The sequence below is a fragment of the Scyliorhinus torazame genome, chromosome 26 (genome assembly GCF_047496885.1).
Source record: "Scyliorhinus torazame isolate Kashiwa2021f chromosome 26, sScyTor2.1, whole genome shotgun sequence".
Lineage (NCBI taxonomy): Eukaryota > Metazoa > Chordata > Chondrichthyes > Carcharhiniformes > Scyliorhinidae > Scyliorhinus > Scyliorhinus torazame.
Window position 1 is genome coordinate 34595991 of NC_092732.1, and position 9976 is coordinate 34605966.

A 9976-nucleotide genomic window follows, 5' to 3' on the forward strand; every position below is an offset into this window, starting at 1 on the left:
ACCACTTCCTGTCCCCATCGAGCACCGTGTCCACTTCCTGTCCCCATCGAGCACCGTGTCCACTTCCTGTCCCCATCGAGCACCGTGTCCACTTCCTGTCCCCATCTCGAGCACCGTGTCCACTTCCTGTCCCCATCTCGAGCACAGTGTCCACTTCCTGTCTCCACCTCAAACACCGTGACCACTTCCTATCTCCCCACCTCGAGCACCGTGACCAGTTCCTATCTCCCCACCTCGAGCACCGTGTCCACGTCCTGTCCCCACCTCATGCACCGTGTCCACGTCCTGTCCCCAGCTCGAGCACCGTGTCCACGTCCTGTCCCCAGCTCGAGCACCGTGTCCACTTCCAGTCCCCACCTCGAGCACCGTGTCCACTTCCTGTCCCCACCTCGACCACCGTGTCCACTTCCTGTCCCCCACCTCGAGCACCTTGTCCACTTCCTCGCCCCCACCTTGAGCACCGTGTCCACTTCCTGTCCCCATCTCGTGCACCGCGTCCACTTCCTGTCCCCATCTCGAGCACCGTGTCCACATCATGTCCCCATCGAGCACCGTGTCCACTTCCTGTCCCCATCGAGCACCGTGTCCACTTCCTGTCCCCATCTCGAGCACTGTGTCCACTTATGTCCCCATCTCGAGCACCGTGTCCACTTCCTGTCCCCATCTCGAGCACCGTGTCCACTTCCTGTCCCCACCTCGAACACCGTGTCCACTTCCTGTCTCCACCTCAAACATCGTGTCCACTTCCTGTCTCCACCTCAAACACCGTGACCACTTCCTATCTCCCCACCTCGAGCACCGTGACCACTTCCTATCTCCCCACCTCGAGCACCGTGTCCATGTCCTGTCCCCACCTCGAGCACCGTGTCCACGTCCTGTCCCCACCTCGAGCACCGTGTCCACGTCCTGTCCCCACCTCGAGCACCGTGTCCACTTCCTGTCCCCACCTCGAGCACCGTGTCCACTTCCTGCCCCCACCTCGAGCACCGTGTCCACTTCCTGGCCCCACCTCGAGCACCGTGTCCACTTCCTGGCCCCACCTCGAGCACCGTGTCCACTTCCTGTCCCCACCTCGAACACCGTGTCCACTTCCTGTCTCCACCTCAAACACCGTGACCACTTCCTATCTCCCCACCTCGAGCACCGTGACCACTTCCTATCTCACCACCTCGAGCACCGTGTCCATGTCCTGTCCCCACCTCAAGCACCGTGTCCACGTCCTGTCCCCACCTCGAGCACCGTGTCCACTTCCTGTCCCCACCTCGAGCACCGTGTCCACTTCCTGCCCCCACCTCGAGCACCGTGCCCACTTCCTGCCCCCACCTCGAGCACTGTGTCCACTTCCTGTCCCCACCTCGAGCACCGTGTCCACTTCCTGTCCCCACCTAGAGCACCGTGTCGAATTCCTGTCCCCATCTCGAACACCGTGTCTACTTCCTCTCCCCACCTCGAGCACAGTGTCCAATTCCAGTCCCCACCTCGAGCACCGTGTCCAATTCCAGTCCCCACCTCGAGCATGTGTGCACTTCCTGTCCCCACCTTGAGCACCGTGTGCACTTCCTGTCTCCACCTCGAACACCGTGTCCACTTCCTGTCCCCACCTTGAACACCGTGTCCACTTCCTGTCCCCACCGTGACCACTTCCTGTCCCCAACGTGACCATTTCCTGTCCCCACCTCGAACACCGTGTCCACTTCCGGTCCCCACCTCGAGCACCGTGTCCACTTCCTCGCCCCCACCTCGAGCACCGTATCCACTTCCTGCCCCCACCTCGAACACCGTGTCCACTTCCTGCCCCCACCTCGAACACCGTGTCCACTTCCTGCCCCCACCTCGAACAACGTGTCCACTTCCTGCCCCCACCTCGAACACCGTGTCCACTTCCTGCCCCCACCTCGAACACCGTGTCCACTTCCTGCCCCCACCTCGAACACCGTGTCCACTTCCTGCCCCCATCTCAAGCACCGTGTCCACTTCCTGTCCCCATCTCGAGCACCGTGTCCACTTCCTGTCCCCATCTCGAGCACCGTGTCCACTTCCTGTCCCCATCTCGAGCACCGTGTCCACTTCCTGTCCCCATCTCGACCACCGTGTCCACTTCCTGTTCCCACCTCGAGCACCGTGTCCACTTCCTGCCCCCACCTTGAGCACTGTGTCCACTTCCTGCCCCCACCTCGAACACCATGTCCACTTCCTGTCCCCACCTCAAGCACATGTCCAATTCCAGTCCCCACCGCGAGCAATTGTCCACTTCCTGTCCCACACATCGAGCACGTGTCCACTTCCTCTCCCCAACCTAGAGCACTGTCCACTTCCTGTCCCCACCTCGAGCACCGTGTCCACTTCCTGGCCCCACCTCGAGCACGTGTCCAATTCCTGTCCCCCACCTTGAGCACTGTCCACTTCCTGCCCCCACCTCGAGCACCCTGTCCACTTCCTGTCCCCACCTCGAGCACCGTGTCCAATTCCAGTCCCCACCTCGAGCACCGTGTCCAATTCCAGTCACCACCTCGAGCACCGTGTCCAATTCCAGTCACCACCTCGAGCACGTGTCCACTTCCTGTCCCCATCTCGAGCACCGTGTCCACTTCCTGTCCCCACCTCGAGCACCGTGTCCACTTCCTGGGCCCACATCGAGCACCGTGTCGACTTCCTGTCCCCATCTCGAGCACCGTGTCCACTTCCTGTCCCCACCTCGAGCACCGTGTCCACTTCCTGTCCCCACCTCGAGCACCGTGTCCAATTCCAGTCCCCACCTCGAGCACCGTGTCCAATTCCAGTCCCCACCTCGAGCACCGTGTCCAATTCCAGTCCCCACCTCGAGCACCGTGTCCAATTCCAGTCCCCACGTCGAGCACCGTGTCCAATTCCAGTCCCCACCTCGAGCACCGTGTCCAATTCCAGTCCCCACCTCGAGCACGTGTCCACTTCCTGTCCCCACCTCGAGCACCGTGTCCACTTCCTGTCCCCCACCTCGAGCACCTTGTCCACTTCCTCGCCCCCACCTCGAGCACCGTGTCCACTTCCTGTCCCCATCTCGAGCACCGTGTCCACTTCCTGTCCCCATCTCGAGCACCGTGTCCACTTCCTGTCCCCATCTCGAGCACCGTGTCCACTTCCTGTCCCCATCTCGAGCACCGTGTCCACTTCCTGTCCCCATTGAACACCGTGTCCACTTCCTGTCCCCATCGAGCACCGTGTCCACTTCCTGTCCCCATCGAGCACCGTGTCCACTTCCTGTCCCCATCGAGCACCGTGTCCACTTCCTGTCCCCATCGAGCACCGTGTCCACTTCCTGTCCCCATCGAGCACCGTGTCCACTTCCTGTCCCCATCGAGCACCGTGTCCACTTCCTGTCCCCATCTCGAGCACCGTGTCCACTTCCTGTCCCCATCTCGAGCACCGTGTCCACTTCCTGTCCCCATCTCAAGCACCGAGTCCACTTCCTCCCCGCACCTCGAGCACCATGTCCACTTCCTGCCCCCACCTCGAGCACCGTGTCCACTTCCTGTCCCCATCTCGAGCACCGTGTCCACTTCCTGTCCCCATCTCGAGCACCTTGTCCACTTCCTGTCCCCATCTCGAGCACCGTGTCCACTTCCTGTCCCCATCTCGAGCACCGTGTCCACTTCCTGTCCCCATCTCGAACACCGTGTCTACTTACTGTCTCCACCTCGAACACCGTGTCCACTTCCTCTCCCCCACCTCGAGTACCGTGACCACTTCCTCTCTCCCCACCTCGAGCACCGTGTCCACGTCCTGTCCCCACGTCGAGCACCGTGTCCACGTCCTGTCCCCACCTCGAGCACCGTGTCCACGTCCTGTCCCCACCTCGAGCACCGTGTCCACGTCCTGTCCCCACCTCGAGCACCGTGTCCACTTCCTGTCCCCATCTCGAACACCGTGTCCACTTCCTGTCCCCATCTCGAACACCGTGTCCACTTCCTGTCCCCATCTCGAGCACCGTGTCCACTTCCTGTCCCCATCTCGAGCACCGTGTCCACTTCCTCTCCCCACCTCGAGCACCGTGTCCAATTCCAGTCCCCACCTCGAGCACGTGTCCACTTCCTGTCCCCACCTTGAGCACCGTGTCCACTTCCTGTCCCCACCTCGAGCACCGTGTCCACTTCCTGTCTCCACCTCGAACACCGTGTCCACTTCCTGTCCCCACCTTGAACACCGTGTCCACTTCCTGGCCCCACCTCGAGCACCGTGTCCACTTCCTGGCCCCACCTCGAGCACGTGTCCAATTCCTGTCCCCCACCTTGAGCACTGTCCACTTCCTGCCCCCACCTCGAGCACCCTGTCCACTTCCTGTCCCCCACATCGAGCACGTGTCCAATTCCTGTCCCCCACCTCGAGCACCCTGTCCACTTCCTGTCCCCACCTCGAGCACCGTGTCCAATTCCAGTCCCCACCTCGAGCACCGTGTCCAATTCCAGTCACCACCTCGAGCACCGTGTCCAATTCCAGTCACCACCTCGAGCACGTGTCCACTTCCTGTTCCCACCTTGAGCACTGTGTCCACTTCCTGTCCCCATCTCGAGCACCGTGTCCACTTCCTGTCCCCACCTCGAGCACCGTGTCCACTTCCTGTCCCCACCTCGAGCACCGTGTCCACTTCCTGTCCCCACCTCGAGCACCGTGTCGACTTCCTGTCCCCATCTCGAGCACCGTGTCCACTTCCTGTCCCCACCTCGAGCACCGTGTCCACTTCCTGTCCCCACCTCGAGCACCGTGTCCACTTCCTGTCCCCACCTCGAGCACCGTGTCCAATTCCAGTCCCCACCTCGAGCACCGTGTCCAATTCCAGTCCCACCTCGAGCACCGTGTCCAATTCCAGTCCCCACCTCGAGCACCGTGTCCAATTCCAGTCCCCACCTCGAGCACGTGTCCACTTCCTGTCCCCACCTCGAGCACTGTGTCCACTTCCTGTCCCCCACCTCGAGCACCTTGTCCACTTCCTGGCCCCCACCTTGAGCACCGTGTCCACTTCCTGTCCCCATCTCGAGCACCGTGTCCACTTCCTGTCCCCACCTCGAGCACCGTGTCCACTTCCTGTCCCCATCGAGCACCGTGTCCACTTCCTGTCCCCATCGAGCACCGTGTCCACTTCAAAGAACAAAGAACAAAGAACAAAGAAATGTACAGCACTGGAACAGGCCCTTCGGCCCTCCAAGCCCGTGCCGACCATACTGCCCGACTAAACTACAATCTTCTACACTTCCTGGGTCCGTATCCTTCTATTCCCATCCTATTCATATATTTGTCAAGATGCCCCTTAAATGTCCCTATCGTCCCTGCCTCCACTACCTCCTCCGGTAGTGAGTTCCAGGCACCCACTACCCTCTGCGTAAAAAACTTGCCTCGTACATCTACTCTAAACTTTGCCCCTCTCACCTTAAACCTATGCCCCCTAGTAATTGACCCCTCTACCCTGGGGAAAAGCCTCTGACTATCCACTCTGTCTATGCCCCTCATAATTTTGTATACCTCTATCAGGTCGCCCCTCAACCTCCTTCGTTCCAGTGAGAACAAACCGAGTTTATTCAATCGCTCCTCATAGCTTAGATGGGACTTCCTGTCCCCATCGAGCACCGTGTCCACTTCCTGTCCCCATCGAGCACCGTGTCCACTTCCTGTCCCCATCGAGCACCGTGTCCACTTCCTGTCCCCATCTCGAGCACCGTGTCCACTTCCTGTCCCCATCGAGCACCGTGTCCACTTCCTGTCCCCATCGAGCACCGTGTCCACTTCCTCCCCGCACCTCGAGCACCATGTCCACTTCCTGCCCCCACCTCGAGCACCGTGTCCACTTCCTGTCCCCACCTCGAGCACCGTGTCCACTTCCTGTCCCCATCTCAAGCACCTTGTCCACTTCCTGTCCCCATCTCGAGCACCGTGTCCACTTCCTGTCCCCATCTCGAGCACCGTGTCCACTTCCTGTCCCCATCTCGAGCACCGTGTCCACTTCCTGTCCCCATCTCGAACACCGTGTCTACTTACTGTCTCCACCTCGAACACCGTGTCCACTTCCTCTCCCCCACCTCGAGTACCGTGACCACTTCCTCTCTCCCCACCTCGAGCACCGTGTCCACGTCCTGTCCCCACATCGAGCACCGTGTCCACATCCTGTCCCCACCTCGAGCACCGTGTCCACGTCCTGTCCCCACCTCGAGCACCGTGTCCACGTCCTGTCCCCACCTCGAGCACCGTGTCCACTTCCTGTCCCCATCTCGAACACCGTGTCCACTTCCTGTCCCCATCTCGAACACCGTGTCCACTTCCTGTCCCCATCTCGAGCACCGTGTCCACTTCCTGTCCCCATCTCGAGCACCGTGTCCACTTCCTGTCCCCATCTCGAGCACCGTGTCCACTTCCTCTCCCCACCTCGAGCACCGTGTCCAATTCCAGTCCCCACCTCGAGCACGTGTCCACTTCCTGTCCCCACCTTGAGCACCGTGTCCACTTCCTGTCCCCACCTCGAGCACCGTGTCCACTTCCTGTCTCCACCTCGAACACCGTGTCCACTTCCTGTCCCCACCTTGAACACCGTGTCCACTTCCTGTCCCCACTGTGACCACTTCCTGTCCCCAACGTGACAATTTCCTGTCCCCACCTCGAACACCGTGTCCACTTCCGGTCCCCACCTCGAGCACCGTGTCCACTTACTCGCCCCCACCTCGAGCACCGTGTCCACTTCCTGCCCCCACCTCGAACACCGTGTCCACTCCCTGCCCCCACCTCGAACACCGTGTCCACTTCCTGCCCCCATCTCGAGCACCGTGTCCCCTTACTGTCCCCATCTCGAGCACGTGTCCACTTCCTGTCCCCATCTCGAGCACCGTTTCCCCTTACTGTCCCCATCTCGAGCACCGTGTCCCCTTCCTGTCCCCATCTCGAGCACGTGTCCACTTCCTGTCCCCATCTCGAGCACCGTGTCCACTTCCAGTCCGCACCTCGAGCACCGTGTCCACTTCCTGCCCCCACCTCGAGCACCGTGTCCACTTCCTGCCCCCACCTCGAGCACCGTGTCCACTTCCTGCCCCCACCTCGAACACCGTGTCCACTTCCTGCCCCCACCTCGAGCACCGTATCCACTTCCTGCCCCCACCTCGAGCACCGTGTCCACTTCCTGCCCCCACCTCGAACACCGTGTCCACTTCCTGCCCCCACCTCGAACACCGTGTCCACTTCCTGCCCCCATCTCGAGCACCGTGTCCCCTTACTGTCCCCATCTCGAGCACGTGTCCACTTCCTGTCCCCATCTCGAGCACCGTGTCCACTTCCTGTCCCCATCTCGAGCACCGTGTCCCCTTCTTGTCCCCACCTCGAGCACCGTGTCCCCTTACTGTCCCCATCTCGAGCACCGTGTCCCCTTACTGTCCCCATCTCGAGCACGTGTCCACTTCCTGTCCCCATCTCGAGCACCGTGTCCACTTCCTGTCTCCACCTCGAAGACCGTGTCCACTTCCTGACCCCCACCTCGAACACCGTGTCCACTTCCTGCCCCCACCTCGAACACCGTGTCCACTTCCTGCCCCCACCTCGAACACCGTGTCCACGTCCTGCCCCCATCTCGAGCACCGTGTCCCCTTACTGTCCCCACCTCGAACACCGTGTCCACTTCCTGCCCCCACCTCGAACACCGTATCCACTTCCTGCCCCCACCTCGAGCACCGTATCCACTTCCTGCCCCCACCTCGAGCACTGTGTCCACTTCCTGCCCCCACCTCGAACACCGTGTCCACTTCCTGCCCCCACCTCGAACACCGTGTCCACTTCCTGCCCCCACCTCGAACACCGTGTCCACTTCCTGCCCCCATCTCGAGCACCGTGTCCCCTTACTGTCCCCATCTCGAGCACGTGTCCACTTCCTGTCCCCATCTCGAGCACCGTGTCCCCTTACTGTCCCCACCTCGAGCACCGTGTCCCCTTCTTGTCCCCACCTCGAAGACCGTATCCACTTCCTGACCCCCACCTCGAACACCGTGTCCACTTCCTGCCCCCACCTCGAACACCGTGTCCACTTCCTGCCCCCACCTCGAACACCGTGTCCACGTCCTGCCCCCATCTCGAGCACCGTGTCCACTTCCTGTCTCCACCTCAAAGACCGTGTCCACTTCCTGACCCCCACCTCGAACACCGTGTCCACTTCCTGCCCCCATCTCGAACACCGTGTCCACTTCCTGCCCCCACCTCGAACACCGTGTCCGCGTCCTGCCCCCATCTCGAGCACCGTGTCCCCTTACTGTCCCCATCTCGAGCACGTGTCCACTTCCTGTCCCCATCTCGAGCACCGTGTCCACTTCCTGTCCCCACCTCGAGCACAGTGTCCACTTCCTGCCTCCACCTCGAACACCGTGTCCACTTCCTGTCCCCATCTTGAGCACCGTGTCCACTTCCTGTCCCCATCTCGAGCACCGTGTCCACTTCCTTTTTTTAAAATACATTTAGGCTACCCGATTCATTTTTTCCAGTTAAGGGGCAATTTAGCGTGGCGAATCTCACACAGACACGGGGAGAATGTGCAAACTCCACGCGGACAGTGACCCGGGGCCGGGATCGAACCCGAGTCCTCAGTGCCGTGAGGCAGTAGTGCTAACCACTGCACCACAGTGCTGCCCTCGTGTCCATGTCCTGTCCCCACCTGTAGCCCTTGGTCCAATTCTGGTCAGAGAGACACCAGGCGGGTATTCCATTGCTGGAGAAGATGCCAAGGCTGACCACGAGGGGTGGGTGAGTGGGAGGGTCCTGAACAATTGGAGAATGAACACGAGCGTTGGGCCATGTATCTGGGAATGAAGGGGCCTGAGAGGTGTCCCGAGGGGTCAAGAGGGAGCAAGTGACGGACCAACAGGTCTCCCACAGGGTGGGGAAAACTGGGATAATGGAAAAAACAATTAGATTGAGCCCTGGGAGAGTGGAGGGAGCTTTGGAATGAATTACATTGGGCTCAGTAGCGAGCAGGGGCTGTGGGGTCTGGTTGTTCCCCCATTTGCACCAGTCCATTCCCCGAACTTTGCCTTCTCTTTAGCCCCGAGCTTGACCCCCCATCGTCCAGGCCCCCTCACCATCACCCTCGTCCTTTTAGCTTTGGGAACCCGAGGCTCGGCTGCCGCACTGGGAAGCCAGAAGGGGGCAGCAGCACCATATACATTCCCCTGCTGGGTTCCTGCACTAACATTCACTCCCCCTACCCCCCCTCCCGACGCACAGCGACAGCCGTGTGCACCGTCTACAAGACGCACCGCGGCGACTCGCCTTCGACAGCACCTTCCAAACCCGCCACCTCTACCGTCTAGAAGGACGATGGGGGGGCAGCGGACACATGGGGAACCCCCCCCGCCTGCAAGTTCCCCCTCCGAGCCGCTCGCCACCCCGACTCAGGAATATATCGGCCGTCCCTTCACGGTCGCCGGGTCAGAATCCCGGAACTCCCTCCCTAACAGCACAGTGGGTGTACCTACACCACACGGGACTGTCGCAGCTCAAAATGGCGGCTCACCCACCACCTTCGCGAGGGGCAATTAGGGATGGGTAATAAATGTTGGGACGGGCCAACAAGGAATGCAAAAACAAGGATCTTTTCATAGGAATGTTCCCCCCTGGTTACTGTTCCCCCACCTTCCACCCCTCCCGAATAGTCACTTCATTAAAAACTCTGCTCCCCTCGGTGTCCAAAATCTTTCTGTTTATTTTTCCAACTAAAGGCAATTTAGCGCGGCCAATCCACCGACCCTGCACATCTTTGGGTTGTGGGGGTGAGACCCACACAGGCACGGGGAGAATGTGCAAACTCCACAGGGACAGTGACCCAGAGCCGGGATCGAACCTGGGACCTCGGCGCAGTGAGGCAGCAGTGCTAACCACTGCGCCACCGTGTTCAAGTCGCACTGAGTCCCTCTTCACCCCTTACACCCCCTCCCTATCTCTGTAACCTCCTCCAGCCCCTACACCCCCTCCCTATCTCTGT